Source organism: Osmerus eperlanus, unplaced genomic scaffold (genome assembly GCF_963692335.1).
Source record: "Osmerus eperlanus unplaced genomic scaffold, fOsmEpe2.1 SCAFFOLD_361, whole genome shotgun sequence".
In the NCBI taxonomy this organism is placed as follows: Eukaryota; Metazoa; Chordata; class Actinopteri; order Osmeriformes; family Osmeridae; genus Osmerus; species Osmerus eperlanus.
This window is the reverse complement of record NW_026911157.1, coordinates 20,001-28,550: the sequence shown is the minus strand read 5'-3', so window position 1 is coordinate 28,550 and position 8,550 is coordinate 20,001. Positions and strand designations below refer to the sequence as shown.

At 43.9% G+C, this 8,550-nt stretch overlaps 1 pseudogene; it reads right to left on the bottom strand.

Annotated features, from left to right (window-relative positions):
- Positions 1-3,671: 3,671 nt before the first annotated feature.
- Positions 3,672-8,550, bottom strand: part of LOC134015726 (unconventional myosin-VI-like) — a 24,308-nt pseudogene continuing 19,429 nt past the window's right edge.

The following is an 8,550-nucleotide window of genomic DNA, read 5'->3' as shown; positions in this document are numbered from 1 at the left end:
TGATCATCTTGATGTAAACATGCTTTGTTGTACTGTGGACATCAGAATTATTGATAACCTTGTATTATTCATATACGCTTTATTTTCCAACATGTGTAAAGTAATGCGTTTTATTTTTTTTGTACCCATTACCCGACTTGCAATGATCAATAACCATCTGGGTCTTCTGAATTCAGTTCTTTGGCTTATCCCATGCTGATGGTTGACAAAGGGATTTTACATGCTTGTTACCTCATTTTTATACTCCAGTGAAACAGATAGTGGTGGAATGACACAATATAGTTCCTTTAGACTGAGATCAAGTAAATTAAAATTAATCTCTAGTATTGTATTGCCAATTTCATTTAAATTTTTTATTTTGGCATCTGTTGCTTTCAGAAAAAAATAGATTACAAAATAAAAAACATTCAAATATGAGACTAAATGCATTGAAATAAAAGTATATCATTTTCCTGTATGGTTGAACATAAAATCTAGATCCATGTTGTTTACTATATGCAGGCTTTTTTCTCCATTTCTATTAAGAGTGCCAATAATTCTGGAGCACACTCTACTTTTATGTTACACAGCTACTGCATGTCAGCCAATAGCGGGTGTTGGAAAGGTGTCAGCAGTTTATTTTACAAGGGTGGGGGTCCTGAACTCTGGTCGGTCAATTGGGTCATTTTCCTTGAGCGTATCTAAACTCCTGCACATTCCAGGAGTGGCCTAGTGCCTTCACGTTTAGTGACGCAGACGTGGCATCCGCAGCAGGGGAAGGTTCAGGAACGTCAGGAGTAATTAAACACGCTTAGTATGATGGGAGAGGGGGGGGTGGGTGGGGTTGCCAGGCACGTGTGTGCGCACTCTCACGCTTAACAAACTCAGCAACCGTAGGTCACTGCTGCTCAGGTCACGCTACGCCGATACCACTAATTCCGGGAACTGTGGGATTAGCTGCTTTTAGCGTCCCCGCTCCAGGAAGGGGGTATGACTTGTCAGCTCACGGCCTGACCTCGGGCCCTCTGAGTGACTAGTGCTCTTTGGTCTTCTCCCCTGGATTCTGGAGGTTAAGGTGGTTGAGATAAACCGAAGTCACTGGGCCACCATCCGCGCTGCCTGGATTAACGGTGCACAGCCGACACGTCACACACTGACAGCTGCCTCAGGGGTCAAAGGGTACCTGACTGCTGCCAAAACAGCTCTACTATTTTCTTCTTTTCATTCACATCTGATTTAGCTGAATTTGCAGAATGGTCAGAATCGGAGGTGTGCATGAAAACACAACCACAACTCAATTTCTGATCTTCGTTTTCTTTTTTTTCCATTCTTGAGGAGGGGTGGTGATTTTGTTGATTTCCTTAAATGACAGACAGGGGTGTCTCTACCCTCACAGCTACAAGCACAGCCATCTCTTTATCCATTTCCTCCATAAAATGACAGGGTTATAACAAAAATGTTAGAACATTAAAAAATGACCATCGACATTTTAAGTACACTGCTGCAGCACAAGTCACCATTCTCGCGACAATTAATCAAGGAGAGGAGAAATTAATCGATGAGGTCTCTACAGCTGTAAGGACGGAAAAGCTACTAAACCACAGCCCTGATTCTGTGTAAAAAGGGAAAGTGGGCCTGAATAATGAGCCAATCCACATTGAGCATGCTGGTCCAATGAAAGGAGAAAAAACTGAAGCCATTCAGAGTGATAAATATGCGATAATCAGGAAGGGGGCAAATAGTTTTTTCACAGCACTGTATATGATATGATATTTTGGCCATATCGCCCAGGCGTCAATGAGGGATCGCCGAATATAAACAGGAGTTTCAACTAAAAATCATACTGTACATGTTTTCATTTTTACATTAGTGAAGAGCTGTAAGTAAAGCTAGAAGTGCATTTCTAATATTAATGCAATTCTCAGTGTAATAAAAGCAAAATGTAAATGTGATACTAAATGAGTCAGGAGTGCTTGTTAACCAGCCAGCTCTTATGAATTACAAATCTCCAGTGGCCCATTTTGCCAGATTTCTAAAATAATAAAAAACAAAATTATGGGCATTTAGGAACACCCTGTTGTTGTATTAAACAAAATAAGGTTTATATAAATGCATATAATGTTTCTTAAACACTGAGTGCATTTCTCACAATAATAATACACGTTAATACATTTGGAAGAAAGTTTCTTTTGGAACCCAGGAGCTTCAAAATGTATGTTCCGTTTCACAAGTGCACATATTTATATTGTTTCACAAATGTATAAACGTATAATATTTCTGTGAATAATGCACTCATTGTTTTAGAAACAATTTCAGAAACATTATATGCATACTTTCTAAAAGCCCTTAATAAGTATGGCCGTATAAAAATGCAGCATAAAAAGGCTCTTAAATAAAGTGTGACCAAGATCATACTTTCTGCTCCTGGCAGTGCAATACAATCCCCTTATGTTCAGGAAGTATTTCATTCAGTAAACACAAGGCGAGACTGATTAATGAAGGAAGTGAGTATTTGATTTATAAGAATAATAATTATCCTACTGTTGGTGATTGCATACAGAGGTAGCCGGCGCATAATCTGTATATTTGTTAGAAGATTAGAACATGCAGGGATATAATTTAAGGCTGGCACAAAGCAGACTTATTTGGGGGGCCCAGGGAAGTCTGGGGGTGGTGTTCTTTTGTCTTACTTCACTCTGTCTGGGGATGGTGTAACATCCGTGCTGTTACTGGAAGAGGAGAAATAAGGGAGAGAGGTTATAGCAGGGAGGAGTGGAGACTATTCTTTTTTTTCCTGCTGCAAGAAAAATCCCCCATCCCCCTTTCCCTAATTAGATTTATTTTAAGGGTTCCACCAACCAAAGTGCTCCCCGCTCACCAGCTTGAGTTTCCGGGGCCTTCTACTCCTTGGTCTACCCTGCAAACCGTGACCTTGGACTTATACGGCTCTCTCCGCTTTCTGAGTGGTTTTGAGATATCGAACTTCAAAGACATCAAAGTGAATGGGCTCCAAGAAGATACAATCTTTAAAATTGTGTATTTCTTTCATACTTTTACACAGTATTTTTGTGTAACACTATATACATATATTTAGGGCCCTATAAACAACACATTTATGACACTAACTAATTTTTGTCATATTTCGAGCGCAAGGGGTGCAAGTGCAATTTTCCAAATTTCACAGGAGAGCAAAAACAATTGTTTGAATGAATCAAGTTTTTTGGGATGAGTCTTTAGGTTTTTCCTCTTTATTTCAATGTAGTGAAGGATGGCACAACCTATATCTTGCCAGTCTTGCCTTCTTTTGATATATAACACTCATTTTGGCCCAAAATGTCACTTACGTCCCTTGCGTACCAAACCCTGAAATTATGTCAGTAAGAATCTTATAATTCAAAGGTTTTGAACCTCTCAAGTGCATTTTCCTGAAACAAAGTGAAGCTTAACTGACTGGCGGCGCGACCCTGAGCAACCCCGGGCACGACCTTGAGCAACCCCGGGCACGACCTTGAGCAACCCCGGGCACGACCTTGAGCAACCCCGGGCGCGACCTTGAGCAACCCTGGGCACGACCTTGAGCAACCCCGGGCACGACCTTGAGCAACCCCGGGCGCGACCTTGAGCAGCCCCGGGCGCGACCTTGAGCAACCCCGGGCGCGACCTTGAGCAGCCCCGGCGCGACCTTGAGTGCTTTACCTGCGCAGGCTGGGGTCCAGCTGCGCGTCCTCGGTGATGAGCTCGGCCTCGCTCTGGGCGATCCTCATGGCGAGCTCGCGGTCGCGGCGCTCCTGCTCCACGACGGTCTGCCGCTGGTTCTCCTCTTCCCGCTCCGCGGCTAGCTGCATCTCCATGTCCGCCTGCGGCACGTCAAAGGTACAACAGGTAAGATTTTTGTGTTAAAACATTGTTACAAGACTATTGTAAATCCCTTCCTATCATTGAAAAAGGCTGACTGCCAACACCATTCAACATACAGTATCTTCACAAGCACAAAGCATAAATGCGACCATTTCAGGTATTAAAATCAAATGGTAATTTAAATACAGAAAAATTATGACTGCTGAAGATAGTTCGGACCTATAATTGTAATAATTTGTTATCTAGCTGATGCTTTTATCCAAAGCAATTTACAGTTGATTACACCAAGCAGGGGACAATCCAGCCTGGAGCAATGCAGGGTTAAGGTCCTTCCTCAACCTTTTGAGTCCACTAGGCTACAGGCTGCCTCACATGGACCTGGATATGTATTACAGGCCTAGCTGACTTCAACAAGTTTACCTAACGCTATCTCCAAGTGCTGACCAAGAGGGATTACCACTGCATGCCAGGAACTTGATCATGATCATGCTTGCTGTGCTATCACAAGCCTTGAATAAGATTCATTACCACAGTCAGAGCGCTAATGACCTTGCGCTGCAGAGAGTGTAGACTGTACAACAAGGGAAATCTTCTGCTTTAACCCCATCCACTCTGCCCCCTTACGGTTGAGTCGTTGACGTCTCAAAGTATTGTTGCGTTTATATTTATATCATACAAAAAACTGCGACTCCAATTTAAATATGATGCAGATTTGTTTGAAAATCCTTTGAGTAATCCTTTTAGGAGAGCTCTTTGAACACTTTGGGCATGCTTTAAAGAAACATACTCTCATATGTTAATAAAACACATGTGAAGGTTCACTGTCTTTAAATTCAGGATGAAAAAATCTTTAAAAAATGTATTTATAAAAATACGCTTTTCTGATTACTCAGGTGTCTGGACAAAAAGATATGCAGCTGTTTTGTATTTGGACACATCTGGGGACATTTTGGGAAAACTTTTGAGATATTAACTCTTTTATACGTAGAAATTATGGGGGGGGGCAAAATGGAAAGGGCTAAGGTCATATTTCTTTGACCCTGGAACAGTCATTTTGTGTCAAACTGGAGCAAAAGGCACTAAACCAAAAAACTAGGTCAGGTAGGGGAAGAAACTCCAAAGAGTCAAAGTAAATAGAATTCTGCCAGCCACAAACCGTGGCAGAGAATAATTCAGATGGAAGAGGCAGACTTTCTGAAGTTCCAAGCCATGGGTTTAGAGTTTGAGAGCTGAAAAAGGTCTTTTGAAGGAAGCTTATGAAAGTCATGAAGGATGACAGTTTTCAGCTGGTGAGATAGGGCAACTTCACTGCTGGAAGCTTCAGCGTGAAACATAAATGTCAAAGTGCAGACGTATGGGTTTCAAAATGAGAAGGAAAAAAAACCTTTATGAACTGGCCTTGGGCCATAGATTTAGATTTCCAACTAATCTGGTGGCATGACAGAGTAGGTGGACAGAAGATGGGTGGACAGGAAGATATGCAAGGGGGCAGACAGAGGTCTGGCTCAAGGAAGGAAGTTGGGGCTACGCAGAAGCCAGATGCCATCACCTAGTGGTCACTGAGGGAGAGCAGCCAAGGGCATAACCAGCACCATGCCCATGGGTGGGGGTGTGGGGTTGGGGGGGGGGGGAGCGGTTAATGTCTAAACAAAAATAACAAAATCAAAGAGAGGAATTCTCTGCTGACAGGAACACAAGGGAGGCCAAACATCTTACTTACACACGTATCCAAAAACTCACCTGTAAGCTGCGTTCCTCCTCCTCCCTCTTTCTCCTCTCCTCTTCCTCCTGCTTTCTCTTCAATTCAATCTCTGCTTTCCTGCATGGGGGTGGGGCGGAGGTGCAAGGCATCACTTAGCGCCAAGAGTCGAGTGTTAGCAGAAGGAACCAAACTGTGTCATCTGAACTCCCAAGGACACCCAAAATCATTTACAGATTTAAAGCAATAGGACGTGAATCAGGACCTACAGTGAGGTGCAGCTGCTACACCGCAGCGCGATGTTTACCGGACCGAGCTTCTCGCATGATGCATGACACATTTTGTCACCTAACCTCCGTTGTGTCCTGGAGCAAGGTCGCCTTAATGCGAACGGTAAATATAGTAAATATTCAGCTTTATAAACAGACTATATGCGAACCCAGTAAGTCTGCCAGGATACAAGCAAATAAATAACAATAACAACAATGCTGAACTTTAGGCTCCAGCCTATTTCATCCCGGGGCTTCAATGAAAGGACCTTGTAGAAAAAAATTGAACGCCGCCAACTTCCCCAGTCGTATCTTCAGAACGGGGGAATTAGCCTCCTGTTGATTACAGCTACCACGGCTCTATCAAGGCCTCACAACACCGTTCCACTCAAAGAAGCCGATATTTACGGCGTCGCCCTTGAGCGGTGGGGGGGGGGGTGCGATTCCAGGTGAGCGAGCGAAGTGCGAGCATTCGCCGGGGGAAACGTAAAGCACAGGCTGACACCTTTAATGCCCCGGAGCATCGGTTTGGAGACAAACAGGATATGAGAAGCGCCGAAGGAGGCAGGGCGACAGACGGGCGTGACGTACAGACGGCGCTCCTCTTCCTCCTGCCGCCGGTGCCTGTCCTCTTCCTCGCGGCGAGCTTTCTCCGCTCCATGTCCTCCTGGATGCGACGGAGACGTTCGCTCTCCTCCTCCTCCTGCTTCTTCTTCTGCATGGAGCCCAGGAGCTCTTCGGAGCGCTTCACCAGGCGCTGGTACTCGGCGTCGATCTCCGCCCGCGTCATCACGGTGGCCTGAAGGGGGAGAGACGTGAGCCTCGTTCAGCTATTATACCATTCAATCCATTATTATACAAACCTTGCGGTAAAATGTGTTTTTTTGCGGTCAACTTTTTTAGTGTAGGAAACAGAAAAAAGCTATTATAAAACCCTCACCCTGGAAAACAAACTCCCCGCCACCTCTCCCATGGCGACCCCCACCCCACCCCACGCTCTGGGCCATAACACAAGGACAGAACCCAACGAATTGCCCAAAAATGAATAAAGACCTATTATCAGCAGCTGCCGAATGACAGGCATCCAATTTCCTATGGCCAGCCCCATGAATCCGAGCGCCTGATGTTCCCACACAAATAAATTGATAAAACCCATTCACCCGATGAATTGCAGTAAAATACTACAACAGTGTATGCGATTCTGTGTCATCTGGTTTGATTTAATCTTACACAGTGGGATACAGCAGGTTGAACAGCATATTGGTGATTGGTGGTATCATGTTAAAAATCACTGGGTGTTTCTCTCTAAGGCCCAGTGAATTTCAGAATGTCTTCCATAAAATATATACAGGTGTACAACTAGATATCAAAGAGGCAAGTTAGAAAAGTGTGTTTGTGTGGGATTCCCATATATGGCATATATAAGTATATTTGGTATTTATTTTGTTTACTTCTGCTGCTGTAGCCTAACCACTTCGAAGTTTGACACATTATGTGTTCAGAGATGCTCTACTGCATACCACTGTTGTAATGCATGGTAATTTGTGTTCCTGTCACCTTCCTGTCAGCTTTGACCAGTTTGGCCATTCTCCTCTAACGTCTCTCATTAACAAGGCATTTCTGTTTGCCGAACTGCTGCTCACTGTTTGTTTTGTGAACCATTATTTGCTCTAGTCTAGATACTAGTGTTTGTGAAAATCCCAGGAGATTAGCAGTTTCTGAGATACTCAAACCACCCTGTCTGCCACCAACAACCATTCCACGGTCAAAGTCACTTAGATCTCATTTTTTCCCCATTCTGATGGTTGATGTGAACATTAACTGAAGCTCCTGACCCGTATCTACATGATTGTCTGCACTGCACTGCTGCCACACAATGGGCTGATTAGATACTTGAATAAGTAGGTGCAATAAAATAAAAATGTCCCTAATAATGTGCTTGGTGAGTGTATGTCCATATATTAGATTTCCGAATTGGAGTCCACTGAACAAATAATATTCTTACTCTTTAGTTGCTGTCTGGGAGCTTTCAGGCCTATGGGCAATAACAGACTGACCTACAGGCATGCACAGATGAAGGCTGATGGGTAAACTGTGTGTTACTGTCATCAAACTAGTTTATAAACCTGGTTTGCAGGGACTTCTGGGGAATGTTCTTGAACTATTTCTTTAATGCATTCACTTTATTGACTGATCAGAAATAAAGTGCCTTGCCTTCGGTATACATTTTGCTTGCGATTTACGCATTTGCAAGCCAATACAATGGGGGCACTTGGCTCAGCTCCTGCTGTATAATCAACCTGAGAGAGAGGGACACATCGAGTATGATGACACTGAACCCCCCCGCCCTCACCGGATTCCGCCCTTACGCACATAAAATGTGAAGGGAAGCTTCTGGAAAACATCCAAATTCATTAGCAAACCAGATGAAATACAGCAGAAAGTCCTGTCACAGTTGGAATCAGTCGTCTCAGTGTTGATGGAGTGGGGGCGGATATGGAAATATGGATGTATATGACTCACCTCAATGGTGGGAGGTTGGGGGTCTGGGGTGTTTGATGGATTATTATTTAAGGGCTTCAGGTGGAAAGCAAGGAACGGAGATAAACAAACGCGCACGCGCACGCGCACACACACACACACACAACAGTCCAAGAGGTTACGGAAGGACATACACTCGGGCAGCACGGCGTATTCAGCAAACATTACAAAAGTCCCCGCGACTGATCAAGAGGCAGGATGCTA